Raw genomic sequence first — 5,942 nt, 5'->3', positions numbered from 1 at the left:
AATTAGTTTAACTAATTCTTTTTAAAACTTGTTACCTTGAATAATTACTTCCATTGTACACTTAAACAATTTAACAAATAGAGATAGAAGTCCAACGAAAAGAAATAATAAACAATCCTAGCTCTTCTCCAAACTCCAAGTGAGGCAGTATTGGAGCTCAGCTGCAAGTTTATTACAACTCTGCATCTGACTGGCTATTACGTCTAATTTTTTTTTTTTTAATTTAGATTTTAAGAGTGTTGCATTCCAGCCAAACCTAAACAAGTAATTGGAATGCAGCTTTCTTTCCTTAGTCGTTGGGCATTTGAATTTAAAACACCATCTAAGTTTTTTTTCAATTGATTTTTATTTTTATTTTATTTTATTTTTTTTTTCCCCTCTATCTCTACGGAATCTCTTCTCATGTTCTTCTTCAGGACTATCCATGTTCTGGCTTTTGCAAAATCTAGAAATGGCTTTACTTATTAACCTGAGTGGTCATGACCTCTCTATTCTATCTTCCAGGAGAGCATCTCAGAACTTTAGAGCCAGTATAAAGAGGCCATTTATATTTCATTTTTACTCACTCTTTCCCTGAGAGATTATATGTTTCATAGTTCCTGTAGGACTGCTTTTGTAGAGAAGATTGTGAGGTTGAATTCACTTCTACATAAAGTTGTTACTTGAATTTGAGAAGACAACAGAAACTGAATAAAGGAAGATACAAATCCACCTATCTATATAGTAATTATTTTCATCTGAAAAGAAAGTAAATGCAATCATCAGATTTCAGACCATTATGTCCTTTGTGTGATTATATGCTGAAGTTATGCCATATAACACATTGACAATCTTGTAGGGAAAAAAGTCAGCAAGGAAAGGAGACTTAACAGGATAAATAGATAAATCTGAATTCTTTCTCTTACAGCCCATAGGCATAAAAATGAAAAAAATGTCAGAACTGCTGTCTATATAATCTTTTTCACATCTTAGTTCTCAAACCTTAAAGACAAGCATGCAATTGAGCAGTGGCTCAAACATAGGCAGGTACATAAGCAGGATCTTATTTTACTTAAACAATTTTCCCCAGGAAAAGAAATATAGGCTTAATCTTGTGCAGAAGGAGTTTCTGAAAGGGAATGTAATGGATTTTCAACAAATTATATGTGCAGATTCAGGCACAGGTTATTTGCAAGTTAAGTCAGCATAAAGCAGATGCCATATTTAAGCTTTGCTGTTTTCCACAGAAAATCGTGTGGTATAGTTTAGAAGACCATTAACTGAATCAATTACAGAGATTTTTATATTTTGAAGTGAATTACTTAATCCATGAGGGTAAAATCTTGGTTTACAAAATAAGAATTAAAAACACTATCAATCCAAACAGCATTTTCCTCATAAAGCAGTATATTGCTTATGAGCACTGAGAGATTATTGGGAGAAAAAAAGAATAATAATCACTCAATAAAGTTTAAACATTATCTGATTATCATTTGATTCCTTAAGAAAAGTCAAACACACTGCCAAAGATTTCTGGTAATTGGACTTCTTTCCAAAAGTATTTGATGCACTGAATGCAAATTGGTTGCTGATATGAAAAATCAGTTACGGTATTATCCTTAAGTTATAAACTAACACATAATTAGCACAGGATGAAAACAAACATCCTTGAAATGCTGCTGAATCTTTAAAATAATGTCAATAGTAGTGGAATACTTCTTTTAGCTTTTACCACATTTACTTTGAATCTTCTTGGTTTTATTAATTGTACTCTAGTGGAAAAGGAACAAAACCAAAAAGTATTCCCAAACACTTGAGACTTTTAAAAATCTCAGTTCATTCCTTTAGAGGACTTTGATTTCTTGTTTTCAGATGACAAGGTTAGGGATTACATTCGTAGGGAACATATCTGAGATATTCCCTATATGATATGAAAGACAGGAGGACTGAACATACAGACTAAGCTAATTCATTTCAATATTGTATTTCCTCTTTCAAACATCTATCCTAAAGCACAAGTCACATTATAAACAATATTATTGTGCCTCAATTCATCATATATGAGTATAGAAGTTTGGGAAAGCTCATTTCGGAACAGGGATCCTGCAGTGCAACTTCGAGTGTATGCACAGGTTCTATGCCCCAGTAAATGCTATTATTGTGATTTTATGGCATGATTTGCAAAGCAACACTGCTGCAGGCTGTGAGTAATTCAGTATAAAGAAAGTACTAATTTTTCTTTTGTGTATTTTTATTCTTACATAGAATCTTATGTAGAATCCAAACATAATTACTCAGACTGAAATATATCAAATTACACATATATTTGGTAGAGATGGGTACTCTACTAAATTGATGAAACTGTGCATTTCTTGATCATTAGCTACCAATGTCATGTACTGCAAGGGCAGAACATTAGCTGTCAATACACATAGGGAAAACAAGCAGAATACAATAAAATAGTTCAGTTGGAAGGGATCTGCAAAGACTATCTAGTGCAACTGTCTGACCACTTCTGCGCAAATCAAAGGTTAATGCATGTTACTGAGGGCTTTGTCTGAATGTCTCTTGAATACTGTCGGCCACGGTGCATCAACAATATCTCTTGGACATTTTTCCTAATGTCCAGCTTGACCGTCCTCTAGTGCAGGTTTGTGCCATTTCCATTCTACCACTGGTAACGAGGAGCAGAGCCTGGTACCTCCCTCTACTTCCCATCCTCAGGGAGCTGCAGAAAGCAATGAGGTCACCTCTTGACCTCCTCTTTTCTACACTGGCAGCCCAAGAAACCTCACCATCTCCTCACAGGCCATGCCTGCAGCCCTGCTACCAGTTTTGTGCCCTCCTCTGGATTCTTTCAAGGATGTTAGCATCCCTTTTATATTGTGGAGCCCAGAACTGCACACAGTACTCAAGGTGAGGGTGTAAAAACACTACATCCAGTGCGAGAATCACCTCTTTTGACCACCTCACTATGCAAACTTTAACATGTCACACAGCAGTGGGAAGTATTCTGCATCCCTGTCAGCAGGACTGCTCTGCTGGCCTGCTCTGCTCATCCACAAACCAGGGCTGTAGATCTGATAGCCTCTCCTCCAATTGCAATGCATTAAACAGCTTTCTGTAAGGTACGCAGCAGTGAGGGGAGTAAAGATATGGTGATCACCCAACAGAAATTATGGAAGTCAATTCTCATAACTTCATAACTTAGGCAATCAGAATAGTCACAACACAATCATACAACTCTAGCTTTTTTTCTCTGTGATCTTGAGGATCAACTTTTTTGCACTAATTCAAAGCTAACATAATGTAGTTTATTCAGAGAGCATGTAAGAGCATCACTAATGATTGTAGAGGACTGACACCTTTCAAGTGCTCTTGACATTAGCAAGAAATAGGAGACCTACCATAACAGAAACTACTTTGATTTTAATAAACCATTTCTTCAGTTAAAAAACTTTTCCACTTGTAATACCTAATTAGCCAACTAACGTGTTATTAAGTTAAAAGAAATTATGGAATAGATGAGTGATGTATTTAAATGGTTATTTTCTGACATTAACTTGTATTTTATCAGTCACAAACTGCATGATTTTATCTTAATTATGCGCTTGTGATTTCACTGCTATAATTGATAAACTTTGTCATTGTGCATTTTGGGTTTCCTATTCTCATGGCAACCGTTATCACTAGTCTCTTGAAAGTGTAACCCCATAGGGGCAATTTAATATCTGCGGAAACTGAGAGAGACAGATAATTGTAGAAAATTGTAGATTGTTCGTTGCTAGATGGATGCTAAATAGAGTTATCTTAAAATGTCTGAAGGATTAAGTACACCTGTAAATCTGAGGGCTTTACAAGGAGATTTGGGGAACTAAAGGCTATGGAAAACTTACTCATAAGTATAGCTCAGCAACGCACTCAAATCAGTCATTCTTGAAAAGAAGCAGATTCCTCTGACACCAGGAAATTTGAAAATGAGTTAACATATGAACTGCAAGGAAGTGAATCCCACTGTTGTATTGAAAAATAATGAAACTAGAGAACTTCATAGTAAAATTTTAAGAATGATAGAGATACTGTCTGCTTGTTTGGTGATGATCACGGTACCCTGAAGAAGGGGTTGCTTTCACTGTCTCTCTTTTTATGGGTTCAAAAGCTAATCTGGCACAAGGAACAAGATAGGGTTCTGCTAGCTTACAGGTTTGAGAAGAACCAGCATTAGGAATGCATCAAACACTATCACCTCCAGTCAGAGTGATCCCAATGTAATTCTTACTGGGGTGTCTGGGCTCAGAAAAGAAATATACTTAGGCCTGGTAAAGAAGCAAAGTTGTCCAGAGGTGAGCTGTGTGTTATTTTCAGCCACATAAATGTTGCTCCGGCAATTTAAGAGGGCTAAAGGATAACTTTCCCACACATGTGTGTGGGTAAGTACTAGCTTTCCATTCCCCAGGTAATGCAACACTTAGAAGTTTCATCTTTTGGGTAGATCAGACATGACAGTTGAAGTGGTTGCAGTTGCAGAGCTCAATCAACTGATGATGTAGCTAGTGAAATTCCTCACCACTTAAGCAGACAAAAGCTTTTAGTTCAATTATATGCAATGTCTTTTCTACTCTTGTATCAGGTGGATACTTTAATAATTGATTTTCAAAGTAAAAGGAAAAGTAGTCTTTAACAGAGGGATTGGTGCTGGCTGCAAGCACATACTTCTGCTATGCTTTCCCAGGGGATGATGTAGAAATGCTTTTCATTTATCTCAGCAAATACCATCTCACCACCATCAATACAATCATTTGCCAAAAGACACAACATTGCCGCAAGAGCAATTCCTTTTTAATATCTAAAACACCCTTGTATAATACTCATGCGTATTACCATATATTACCATTATTTTGAAATCTATAACATAATCTCATTCATTGAGTAGCAGTTAACAGTAATAACATAATTCATGTATGTTTGTAATTTATTCAATTTTACTTTGCTTTTCAGATAGCCCAGTTATTGATTAGTCAATTTGATCACAGATGAGAACTTCCAAGATGTTGTTTCAGAATAGTGGTGACGAGATTTAGAAAATGCTCGATTCAGTTCATGATGTTTTAAGATTGTCACTTGTTCTGCATGCTAAAGATTTGATACTCCAGACAAAAAGGTAAATTTTGAGATTAACGTCTAAAATATACAGTTTGAGTATAGATAGCTGTCTAATTCTTCAAGAGCAATGATCTGCTTTAGAGCTTTAACTTCTTCCCATAAAAGCATGATACAATGTTGTCCGAGGAAAATGTGAACCATAAGGTTATTTTAAAACAGATTTTGCTACCCAAGCATATTCCAGGGATCAATTTCTCCAAGTACTTCTATTAAGTGATTAGTTTCCCATTTTATTCAAGGTTGAAGACACCTGGGCAACACTTCTATGTAGGTATTGAACTGCTTTTGAAACTGGCTGGTATTAGGTGCAAAAATGCATTCATAATCTGCTGTTTTAGTATTAATTTCTGGATTAATTTTATTCATTGATGATACTTTTAAATTATTTTTCAAAAATAGTAGGCTTCCTTGATCATCTTCAGTCCTTGAAAAATCCCCTAATGAAGGTCAGCACAGAAAATGATTTTGATATAGAAGTTAATAGTGCAAAAATTACTGAATGCAATAAGAAAGTCCACAGGCTTGGATAACTTTCTCATTGATTTTTCAGTCATTTTTCTGTACTTAATCTATCCACTTTTACTGGAAGCCTTTAAAAGTAATCACTGCTCAAGGATACCTGCCAAATAGATTACAAACAGCTTATTTCTCTGCCTGCCACCTGCAGACAGATTGCTCTTCTGCTGTACATCCAATTCTCTGCTGAATGGTCTAGACTTACTCTAGACTTACCACTGAAGTTCTACTGTCTATTATACAGAGGCTCTCCCATGTATTCTATATATTTTCTTCTTTTTTTT

The sequence above is a fragment of the Meleagris gallopavo genome, chromosome 3 (genome assembly GCF_000146605.3).
Source record: "Meleagris gallopavo isolate NT-WF06-2002-E0010 breed Aviagen turkey brand Nicholas breeding stock chromosome 3, Turkey_5.1, whole genome shotgun sequence".
In the NCBI taxonomy this organism is placed as follows: domain Eukaryota; kingdom Metazoa; phylum Chordata; class Aves; order Galliformes; family Phasianidae; genus Meleagris; species Meleagris gallopavo.
Note: the sequence above shows the minus strand (reverse complement) of the source record.